The 12,629-nt window shown below is 42.3% G+C and overlaps 1 protein-coding gene across 1 annotated transcript in view; it reads right to left on the reverse strand.

Annotated features, from left to right (window-relative positions):
• SPTLC1 (serine palmitoyltransferase long chain base subunit 1) overlaps nt 1–11,644 on the reverse strand; it is a 77,092-nt gene extending 65,448 nt beyond the window's left edge. Inside the window, exon 1 of the mRNA XM_083464954.1 lies at nt 11,641–11,644. The gene's annotated coding sequence lies outside the window, so the exon portion shown is untranslated. The remainder of the gene's footprint in view (nt 1–11,640) is intronic.
• Nucleotides 11,645–12,629: the final 985 nt, after the last annotated feature.

The raw sequence follows: 12,629 nt of genomic DNA on the forward strand, positions 1-12,629 counted from the left end.
ATGGATAGTATTGCATACCCTCCAACATTTCTCCAATGAAAATACGGATGTCCCATTCCATAATGATAATTTTACTATTTATACCCCACACATCTTACAGGGTTGCCCCAGCCACTCTGGGCAGCTCCCAACATATATATAAAAAAATTATAAAACATTAAAATAACCTTCCCTATACAGGATTGCCTTCAAACAGTTTGGGAGTCAGATAGCTTCATACCTTTCAACATTTATCCAATGAAAATAGGGACATCCTAAGGAAACGTGGGACATTCCAGATCAGCTTCTCTAGATCAGGGACGTCCCTGGAAAATAGGGACACTTGGAGGGTCTGGTATTGACTAATAAATGAGGAGAATGTCTGAAGCTTATTTTTCAATGCAGGCAGCCTGATACAACTTCAGGTAGTCCTTCAAGTACTCTGGTCCCAAACCTGTTATGGCTTTATAGGCTAACATCAGCATCTTGAACCTGCAAGTGTACTAGCGGCTAGTGTGTAATCTGTGTAGTACCGGTATTGTATATTTTTCCGCGGACTGTCTAACCGGAGTGGTGCATGCTCTAGTTATCTCCCGCTTGGACTACTCTACGTAGGGCTACCTTTGAAGGTGACCTGGAAACTACAACTAATCCAGAATGCGGCAGCTAGACTGGTGACTGGGAACAGCCGCCGAGACCACATAACACTGGTCCTGAGAGATCTGCATTGGCTCCCAGTATGTTTCCGAGCACAATTCAAAGTGTTGGCGCTGACCTTTAAAGCCCTAAACGGCCTCGGTCCAGTATACCTGAAGGAGCGTCTCCACCCTCATTGTTCAGCCTGGACACTGAGATCCAGCACCGAAGGCCTTCTGGCGGTTCCCTCATTGTGAGAAGTGAGGTTACAGAGGGAACCAGACAGAGGGCCTTCTCGGTGGTGGCGCCCGCCCTGTGGAACACCCTCCCATCAGATGTCAAAGAAATAAGCAGCTATCCTATTTTTAAAAGACATCTGAAGGCAGTCCTGTTTAGGAAGTTTTTAATATTTAATGCTGTATTGTTTTTAACACTCAACTGGGAGCCGCCCAGAGTGGCTGGGGAAACTCAGCCACATGGGCGGGGTATAAATAATAAATAATAATAATAATAATAATAATAATAATAGCCACAGCTCTATAAACATGCGAACAGCCTCATTTTGCACAGTAAAATTTGGCACCACAGCTAGTGTAATCAGGAAAGAAAATTTTGTTAGGGAATTGCGACACCTTCTTTTCCCTATTGTCTCCTCCAACCTGCCAAATCGTCTCCCAAGAGTCCCACCTGGTATGTGGGAGCTGCTGAAAGAAGGAGAGGAATCTGGTAGAGATACCCTCCCTGAGCAGAGCAGATGTAATCTGGAAATACTGAAATATATTTAAGGTTTTATATCGCTATTATATCCATCACCAGTTTATGCAACACAATTTGTCAATTGCTCATCCCCCCCCCCCCAGAAGGAAGTACAGTGGTACTTCAGGTTACATACGCTTCAGGTTACAGACTCTGCTAACCCAGAAATAGTACCTCGGGTTAAGAACTTTGCTTCAGGATGAGAACAGAAATCGTGCAGCGGTGGTTTGGTGGCAGCGGGAGGCCCCATTAGCTAAAGTGGTGCTTCAGGTTAAGAACAGTTTCAGGTTAGGAACGGACCTCCGGAACGAATTAAGTACGTAACCAGAGGTACCACTGTATCTGCCTTCAAATATCTTACAGAGATTGATAAATTGCACACACACAATATAAGTTAACGGTGGTAAACTCAGGCTCAGGGTTGGTTCAATTTTTTTTCATGCAGAAAGACTAAACACGACCCAAAGGATCTTAGGAAATTTATGAGACCGTGACCTTTCCTATGACATGGATTCTGCTACTCAAGGTCCTTAGACTTTTCGGGATGTGATGATTCAAGTAGGCATGTTTCTGCTTGCCCTGGACCTCTTTAACTACAGGTGGGTGTTTCGTATACATGTGTGTTTTAAAAACACCTCCTAGCAAGTAAAAAAAGCCCACCCTAATGTGCCTGATTTATACTGTTATCTTGATATGTCCGTGGCATATTGGCAAAACGGAACTCTCAGCATCCCTGTTTGTGTCGAGATTTCTGCAGATATTTCATGGCCCTACCTGTGTATGCTGCTGGTTTCTCTAACGCAGGGGTCAGCAAACCTTTTCAGCCATGGGCCAGTCCACCGTCCCTCAGACCTTGTGGGGGGCTGGACTATTTTTTTTTTTTGGGGGGGGGGAATGAACGGATTCCTATGCCTCACAAATAACCCAGAGATGCATTTTAAATAAAAGCACACATTCTACTCATGTGAAAACACCAGGCAGGCCCCACAAATAAGCCAGAGATGCATTTTAAATAAAAGGACACATTCAGCTCATGTAAAAACACGCCCATTCCCAGACTGTCCATGGGCCAGATTGAGAAGGCGATTGGGCCGCATCCGGCCCCCGGGCCTTAGGTTGCCTACCCCTGCTCTAACGCATTGCCATGTTTCATAACATTAACGTTTCAAGCCATTTCAATCTCTTAAGAGCTTGTTTCTCTTTATAAAAGGAGACAGAATTTTCTGGGAGAAAGGCCCCTGCAGATGGCATGATATAGAACGGTCTCCTTAACACCAGCATGCAACTCAGCGTTCGATTTAAGCACTACAAATCTTCAGACACATGTTTTGCATTAAGCCCAAGTGATTGCCGTAGCTGCCAAATGTCATAAAAATCCACTCTATATTATTTTAGCCAATGGATTCCACCCCACCCCCCACAAATTATGATGTCAGTGAGTAATCCTGATAGACCTTGAGGTAGATTGAATGTAAAACTGCATGCATAAGGATTTTAATGAATTTTTAAAAATATTATTAAAACTAATTAAGTGTTAAGTGTAGAGATTGGGACCAATCACAATTCAGAACTCATGGTTCTGTTTTTGTTCTTTAAAAGTTCCTCTGTTTATTAGGTACCGTCCCCGGCATTTAGCCAAACAGTTCAGAAATTTGTGCTATGAGGCTGTGAATCCATTAGCAGGGAAATGGCCTTTTCCTTCTATCTTTTCCAAATGCAAGGTGGGGGAAACTCTCTTCGGTCATCTTCACAGATCAGATTTGTTTGCTCAAGTTGAAAAGGGGAAGCTTAGAAAAATGGTCTGTTTCAAAAGCGATGAAGGGAGGTTGAAGTTTCAGCTCCCCCTAGAGGTGTATTTAAGCAAGGTCTCAGTTTGGAAGCAGAGTATCAAAATAATATCCATTCTAAGCCCTTTGTTATTAACTTCTGTAGTAGCTGTGATGATGTCGATGATAAATATGGGCACAAATCATTTCATGCGCTAAAGATGCCCACATGATATGCAATAATTAAAGTTTTTTACACCGAGGCCGGCGCTGCCATTAGGTAGAATGCAGCAGACACCTCAAATCTTGGGTGTCATGAATGGGCTATAGTATAAATCATTAGTCATTTAATCTATGGCTATTTTACTTTTCGTGGCAGGCAGTGAGAGAGGTGCTTGTAAGATGTTCTGCCTCAGGTACCAAAATGGCCTGACTTTGCACTTTGACATCTGAGAGGAGGAAGTGCCATTTGGTGTAAAAACATTTCTTATTGCATAGCATGTGAGCATCTTTAGGGCATGAAATGATTTGTGCCATTTGCTGCCAACTCAGGCAGCAAAATGTCTTGGACGAACCCTGGTTTACATAGCAGTCAAGAGAAATTTATCACAGCTGGAGTTAGACAGCAGAATTCTCTCGTATAGAAGCTGCCGGCCTGCAAAGATATCAAGTTTTGTTTTTGTAAAAACAAAATGTTTTGTTGGTCCTGTTTCTTTTACAATTTAGTAATATGCAAAAGCCAAAGTAAATTGGAGAGAACAGGGAAACTGTGCAGGAAACAGTTGCAAAACTGCACATGCATGGATCTATCACAGTAGGTAAAAAAAATGGGTAAAGGACCCCTGGACAGTTAAGCCCAGTCAAAGGTGACTATGAGGTTACAGTGCTCATATCGCTTTCAGGCCAAGGGAGCCAGCGTTTGTCCACAGATGGCTTTCTGGCTTATGTGGCTAGCATGACTGAAACACTTCAGATGGAAACACTTCAGATGGTAACACCATTTACCTTCCCACCACAGCGGTTCCTATTTATCTACTTGCACTGGCGTGCTTTCAAACTGCTAGGTTGGCAGGAGCTGGGACACAGCAACGGGAGCTCACCACTTTGCAGGGATTTGAACCACCAACCTTCTGCTCAGCAAGCCAAGAGGCTCGTGTTAGAGGACATTCGGCACAGAAACATGTGTGTATACCTTTAAGAAGTTTCTGGGATTAATTGGCTGCAGGTGACCGTTGCTATAAAGGAAAAAAGCTGAGTTTTGTTGCTTGCCTGCAGGTATAACATCCACCAGAGTTTGTGTTTATTTGCTTAGTAATAAAGCTTTCGTTTTTGGTTTGGGTTTTACACCTATGTCTCCTGGAGTCCATCTGTCCTCTGCCACCGGCTGGAAATTCCCCTCCAACAGGTTATGGGCCCAGTCCCCAGTTTTGAGTGGGCAGAGACAGAGCGTGAAAAGAACCCAGAGACTGGAAGCAACTCAGCGTTTCTCAAGCAGCTGGCTGTGTGAAGGCATCGGCAGGGAGTGTCTGTTTGGGACCAGGAGCCGAACTTTTTTCTTCAAGCCACGTGTGAGTAAGAACTGAGTGGAAAGCTGAAAGCTGGGTGGTGCCATGGCAGGACTTGGAGCTGGAGCTCAAGGGGGAGCTTCCTATTTTCCAGTAGAGAAACTGGGAGAGTCCAATTATATGTCATGGAGTTTACAGATGCAGGCGTTTTTAAAGAAAGAACAATGTTGGACTGTTATTGTTAACCCTCCTGTAAAAGGGGAGGATGAAGAAGTAGATGAAGCAGACCAAAGGCTGGAGGACAAAGCCTATGCCAATTTAATTTTGAGTTTAGAGAAGTCTCAGTTATCTCATGTGCGAGACCTTGAAACAGCAAGTGAGATTTGGCAAGCACTGAGAGCGATACATATTAGAGACACTGCTGGCAGCAAAATTACTCTAACGAGAGCTCTGTACCGAGCCAGACTAAGTGAGGGTGAATGTGTTTCAACACACCTTCAAAGAATGCGTGATTTGTTTTCACAGTTAAATGAACTTGGGGAACATTTTTCTGAACAGAGAAAAGTTTATATTGTGCTGTCTTCACTTCCTGAGTCATGGGACAATTTAGTGATGACTCTGGAAGCAATCCCAGAAAGCCAATTAACAATGCATTTCTTAACTGGCCGTTTGCTTGATGAGGAGGAAAGACGCCATGAGAGGAAGGCCACAACCCCTCACCGTAACTCCAGAAATGGGAGGCAGTCCAGTAAAAGATATGCAACTGATGAGGAGCGGCATCCTAAAGAGGTTGTAGACCACAGAGAGGAAGCAGCATTCACAGTTAGAAGATGCTATCGTTGTGGGTCAACTAAGCATTTAGTACGACAGTGCACTGTGTCTGTGGGAGAAAATACAAGACAAGGGCGGCCTGCGTTTGCTGGGAAGCGAGAAGACAGGAAGAATCGAATCCAGTATGTTTCTGCAGCAGTTCGAGGCACCAGTCACGACGTTGGACAAGACTGGATTTTAGACTCAGCAGCGACAAACATTTTTGTCAAGTCTGCACAAACCCTTGTAGAAAAGCAGCCTTGTAAATCTGTAAATGTAGTACTAGCTGATGGAACAGTGCATGAGTCAGCTGGAAAGGGTAGTGTGAATATCAACTGTTTAAGTACCAAGTTTACCAATGTTTTATGTGTACCAAGTTTAGAAAATAATTTGCTTTCAGTTACAAGTCTTGTTAAGCAGGGATTTAAAGTAACCTTTTCTGGTTCAGGCTGTAGAATAGAGAAAGCTGGAAAAGTGGTTACAGCGTCGCTACAAAATGGTTTGTTTGTTTTGAAAGACCAGCTAGTAAGTGAGTCTGGGGCATGTGTTAAAGCCTATAATAGAGCCTTGCATGATGAGTGTCAGCATCTGTGGCATCATCGTTTGGGGCATGCCAATTTCCGCAGTATTGCGAAAATGCCAGAATTAAGCAAGGGAATTAAAATGAAAAAATGTTCAGTTTTTCTAGACTGCAATACCTGCAAGGAGTCTAAAAGTAAGCGAGGGTCTTATCCTGAAAGTACTAGAATAAGCAAGAGGCCATTTGCTTTAGTACATTCAGACCTTTGTGGGCCATTTGCAGAGTCTGAAGGAGGAGCAAAGTTTTTTTTGATTCTTGTGGATGATTATAGCCGGTATACTTGGGTATATCTGTTAAAACATAAAAGTGAAACTGGTCAACTGATTAAGAATTGGGTCAACTATATAGAAAGGCAGTTTCCCTACAAAGTTACCCAGTTGCAAAGTGACCGTGGAGGCGAGTTCATGTCTGAAGCCCTCCAAGTTTGGTTGAAAAAGCGTGGTATTAGTCACCGTAAATCGTGTCCTTTTTCGCCTGAAGAAAATTCAGTTGCAGAACGCAAGATAAGATCTTTACAAACAATGCTAGATTCAATGCTATGTGATTCTGGCCTATCCAGGAAGTATTGGGGGGAAGGAATTCTGTGTGCTAACTACATACAGAACAGATTGTTTCATTCTACCATTAACAACACCCCTCATTTTTTGCTTTATGGGAAAAAACCCTTTTTGGACCATGTTAAAACTTTTGGTTGCTGGGCTTGGGTTCACATCCCAAAAGGACAGAGAAGGAAAGGAGAGCCCAAGGCAAAGAAACTTAGGTTTGTTGGCTATCAAACTTGGTCAAAGGGGTATCGTTTTGCACTAGGGCGTGGCAGAGTTGTAATATCAAGACATGCAGAGTTTTGTGAGCAAGATGGTTGGGTTCGTTTACATGGAAATTCAGAAGTTGTGTTATCTTCTGATGATACAGATAAATTTGTGAAATCTGAGGAAGAAAAGCCACAAATTAAAGAAGGTTCTGAAAGTGACAGTGATGAGGATTCAGGGGATGAGGATCCCAGTACACAATCTCCTAAAGCTGAACCAATTTCTCCTGAGCAGGATGAATCAGAAGGGGAAGATAGTTCAGAGGGGGAGAGTGTTCAAGTTAGAAGGTCACAAAGAAGCAATAAGGGGGTACCTCCAGAAAGGTTTACTATACAAAAAGTTAAAACTGTTGATGTGAAAAAGGAACCTCGTGATTATGAGGAAGTTTTAAAGTTACCACACCAGGAAATAGTAAGGTGGAAAAATGCAATGAAAGCAGAAATGAAATCTTTAGCAGAACACAATGTCTTTACCATTGAGCCATTGCCAGAAGGAAAAAAGGCAGTGGGCTGTAGATGGGTGTATAAAATAAAACACTTGGCAGATGGTGATGTTAAGTACAAAGCCAGACTGGTAGCACAAGGCTTTACTCAAAGAAAAGGTGAAAGCTTTGATGAAACCTTTTCTCCTACTGCAAGGAGTGAAAGTGTACGCTTATTGCTAGCTCTTGCAGCACAACGTGGGTTTAAGGTAAACCATTTTGATATTGAAACAGCTTATCTTAACGCAAATCTGCAAGAAGAGATTTTTATGAATCAAGCGCCAGGTTTTGAGGCAGGAGAACAGAATTCTGTATATAGGCTGAACAAAGCAATTTATGGGCTCAAACAGTCAGCTAGAAATTGGAGCGAGTGTCTTGATAATGCTTTAAAAAATCTTGGTTTTAAAAGAAGCTTAGCTGATAACTGCTTGTACACTAAAGGAAAGGGTGATAAACAAGAATTGTGTTTGTGTTATGTTGATGATTTGCTTTACTCTACAAAAGGTGACAAGCAAGTGGAAAAATTTGCAGAACAACTAAGAAAGGTATTTAAAGTAAGAGATTTGGGGCCAGTGAAAAATTATCTCGGTTTAGAAATTCAAAGAACAAACGATGGAAGTTTTTTGTTGAGTCAAAAAGACAAAATAATGGAGCTACTTGAAAGAAACAATATGCAAAACTGCAAGGGAGTAAAAACCCCAATGGAAATAGGTTTTTTCAAAAATGAAGGAGAATACACAGAACCTGTAAATCCTGAAATGTACCATTCAATAATTGGAAGTTTATTATGCATTTCATTGTGGAGCAGACCAGATTTGAGTTATGCAGTTGGAATACTAAGCAGACTAGTAAGCTGTCCTACAGAAAATGCCTGGAAAGGTTTAAAACGCATTTTCCGGTATCTAAAGCAAACACTTGATTATTGTTTAAGATTACCATCTTCAGGTTCCACAAAATTGCAGTGTTACGTTGACAGCGATTGGGCCAACCTACCTGATAAAAAATCAATTTCTGGAATGGTTTTTCAATTTGGAGATTCTTTAATAGGTTGGAAATCCAAAAAACAAAGTATAGTGGCCACATCATCAACTGAGGCCGAATACTGTGCATTATCGGAATTATGTAATGAAGTTAAATTTTATGTACAGATCCTCAAGGATATAAACGTACAGTGTAATTATCCTATTCAAGTTATGGAAGATAATCAAGCTGTAATAACCTTGTCTGGATCTGACCAGTTTAGAAACAAATCAAAGCATTTGGAAATTAAATATCAAAATGTAGCTGAAAATGTAAAACAGAACCAGATAATGCTGAAGTATTGTGAAAGTGCACAAAATGTGGCGGATGTATTCACAAAAGCGTTAACCTTTGAAAAACATACACGACTGGTAGCAAAGTTGGGAGTTGCTGTGTGTGATATGTAAATATGTTCTGTTCTGTTCTGTTTAAAATACTATTTGTTTCTGTTTGAACGAGAGGGGGTGTTAGAGGACATTCGGCACAGAAACATGTGTGTATACCTTTAAGAAGTTTCTGGGATTAATTGGCTGCAGGTGACCGTTGCTATAAAGGAAAAAAGCTGAGTTTTGTTGCTTGCCTGCAGGTATAACATCCACCAGAGTTTGTGTTTATTTGCTTAGTAATAAAGCTTTCGTTTTTGGTTTGGGTTTTACACCTATGTCTCCTGGAGTCCATCTGTCCTCTGCCACCGGCTGGAAATTCCCCTCCAACAGCTCGGTGGTTTAGACCACAGCCCCACCAACATCCCAAATAAACAAGCACACAATCACTGATGGGTCCACCTGCCATTGTGAGGCTCAAAGCAATGGAGATGATGCCTCCCCAGCTCTTGTGATGTCACAAAAGCACTTGGCAACTGAGTGGATATAAAGGCAGGCCAAGGTGAAAGCCCTTTTCTATTTCCAGCAGGACACACCTGGCAATGGATGTGACATTCAGCACTGTCCAGATTTCTTCCGCTTGGAGGAGGCAAACTGGTGAATGGAAGGAGGCAATCATCTGGCAGTGGGATACTAAGGAGCAATAATAAGACAGGCTTGCTTGCTTGAAGGCTGCTGGTATCTGTGGTTGGAAGTTGGCGGACGTCTCATGATGGACCTAACAGTAGCTTCTGGCATAGTGGGACACCGTGATGGACACCAGAGCGCACGGAAACACAGTTTCCCTTCCCGCCACAGTGGTACCTATTTATCTACTCGCACTGGCCTGCTTTTGAACTTCTAGGTTGTCAGGAACTGGGACAGAGCAACGTGAGCTCACTTCTTCGCAGGGATCTGAACCGCCAACCTTCCGATTGGCAAGCCCTGGCTTCCGTCATGATGTCCTGTTGCACCAGAAGTGGTTTAGTCCTGCTGGCCACATGACCTGGAAAACTGTCTGTGGACAAATACTGGCTTCCTCAGCCTGAAAGTGAGATGAGCGCCAAAACCCCATAGTTGAATTCAACTGGACTTAACCACCCCAGGGCCCTTTACCTTTACCTTTTTCCATAACTATTCTTTTTAAGTGCTTTGGGATTCCTGACTATGGAATGCTCTCCCCAGGGAAGTCCACCTGGTGTCTTCATTATACAGTGGAACCTCACTTGTCAAACGCTTTGGAAGCTGAACAATTCAGAACCCAAACTCTCGAAAGGCTTCCAAGGAACGTTTCTCCATCTTTTAAAAAAGGAATTTGCCAACCAGCAATTGCTCCTCAGTTGTCGAACGTTTCAGAAGTTGAACAGTCTTCCGGAACAGATTATGTTCAACAACCTTTAGGAACCAGGCAAAAAAGTTCCTTTTTAACCAGGCCTTTGGTTGATTGGATTGGCATCTATGTCCCTTTAAAATGTGGGGTTTTTTTGGGGGGGGGGTGTTATTGGGTTGTTGTTTTTATTTTGATTATGTATTTTGTGGTTTTATATTTTGATTTTATTTTGTGAACTTCCCTGAGACCTCCGGATATCAGGCAGTATATAGAATCTATTATTATTATTATTATTATTATTAGGCGGTTGCTATTTGTGCGAGACACTGCTTGTGCTTCAGCACTGAGTAGTGTAGAAAATGCAGCTAAAGCAAATATTTCAGATTGGGTCATCATGACTTGAACAGCCCTCTGATAGTGGAGAAAAGGCTTTTGCCAGGAAATGACAGTGAGGAAGGCTATGGACACTGGAGATCCGAGATGGAAAATCGTCATGGAAGAATAGCTATATAATTCTGAAATAGGAATGTATGTTGTCTACCTATCCTTTGGGCACAGAGCATAATCTTTGGAAATGAAACTAAATTCAATGTTTTCCTTCTGTTTGAAAGCAGATTATCTCTTTATGTTTAGAAATACTACACAAAGGAAAGTTCTGGTTTTCTCAGAGGAAAGCTGGCTAATTTTGTAAAGAAGAACCCCATATATCTGCTGAGAAGTCCCTTCGCAGTCATCTGTGCACATCTGTTATCCAGACTTTATTGGAAACAAACGGGAGGTGGCCTGTGGATGGGGAAAATGTATTTGTGAATACTTTGCCAGTCTTCCTCTCCCAGTTCACAGATAATTCATCCGAGTTTCCATCAGCAGTACAAATCTCCTAGATTAGACAGAGACAGACCAAGAGCTAGAACAGAGGCAAGGGAACGAATGGGAGACAGACTGTCTGATATGAGTGGCAAATGGATGTTTTTTCGTTTGCATTTATGTCAAAAGCCACAGATTATTATTATTTTTGGTATGCACTCTTTTTGGCAATATGCTCACATTTGTGTTATATATATATATATTGGGGGGAGTGTTACCTTTAACATTCCACAGATAGGGAGGTTTGTGTTTGTTCTGAACAGCACACATAAAAAAACTTCTATTGTGGTGTGCACATTACATACTTCAATTTAAAGATCACAAAGGAAATGTAGGAAACTTCCATTGGTCCCCGTTCACAGCATAGATTTAAAGCACCAGTTTATCACTTTAAACAGTCATGGTATCCCCTATTAATTCTGGAAGCTGTGGTTATCAAGGGTGCTGTGAGTTGTTGTCGACTCAATTTTATTTTCAACACATGATGCATTAAAAACCAAACAAAGCTAATATCTGAAGAGAGCAATGTAATAAAAAGGAAAAGAAAAGAATGAGGCGAAACAAAGAAGAAGAAAAGAAACACAGTCACAGAAAACCTTATATTCTATCAACCTTCTATCTTAATCGTCAGTTCATCTGGTATGTCAGATGTGGCTGAACTACAACTCCCAGCGCTCCCAGCCAGCGTGGCTGAAAGCCAAAGATTATGGGTATTGTAGTTCAACAACATTTGGCGGACCAAAGGTTCCCCACACCAGGCCTAATCCTTTGTGGCAGGGATGTTACTGGGGCTGGATATGATGGCATGTAGTACACATCATAGCTCAGCCCAGTAAGGTAAAGGGTAAAGGGACCCCTGACCATTAGGTCCAGCAGAGGCTGACTCTGGGGTTGCGGCGCTCATCTCGCTTTACTGGCCGAGGGAGCCGGCGTACAGCTTCCGGGTCATGTGGCCAGCATGACTAAGCTGCTTCTGGCGAACCAGAGCAGCTCACGGAAATGCCGTTTACCTTCCCACTGGAGTGGTACCTATTTGTCTACTTGCACTTTGACGTGTTTTCGAACTGCTAGGTGGGCAGGAGCAGGGACTGAGCAACGGGAGCTCACCCCGTTGCAGGGATTCGAACCGCCAACCTTCTGATCGGCAAGCCCTAGGCTCTGTGTTTTAACCCACAGCGCCACCTGCATCCCTTAAAGTAAAGGTAAAGGTAAAGGTAAAGAAAAAGCTTGCAATGGGCCAAATGGACTGAAGATTACAGCAGCTGATGCCCTTGTCAGAACCTCAAATAAGAGTTGTACTGGGTGCTGAAAAGTGCTGCACCTTATAGATCAAGAAATAATGGGAATCGAATTCTGGTAGCATTTAAGCCCTGTTCAGGGGAACCTGGTACAGCACTTTGAGAAACAGGTTACTGTATTGTGGTGGTGGGGAGAAACAGGTTACTGTATTGTGGGGAAAACCACAGTTGAATATATTCTGCAAGAAGGAGAAAAAGACTAGTAGAATCAAACAAATTACCTCTTGGAGATTCTCTCGTTAGCATTAATCCTAATATAGGCAGTACCTGCTGAATCTGCAGAATGAACACAGTCTTGTACTTTGGCTTGTCTGGTTTAGAATAAGAGAGGATAAATTAAAATTAATTTCATAGACTTTCGAGTGTTTAACAAATGAGAAAACGAAGTTTAAAATGCTTAAAGAATAGTCTCCCCCCGTTTTCTCTCCTC

Source organism: Podarcis liolepis (assembly GCF_965112155.1).
Source record: "Podarcis liolepis genome assembly, chromosome: 11".
NCBI classification, from domain to species: Eukaryota; Metazoa; Chordata; class Lepidosauria; order Squamata; family Lacertidae; genus Podarcis; species Podarcis liolepis.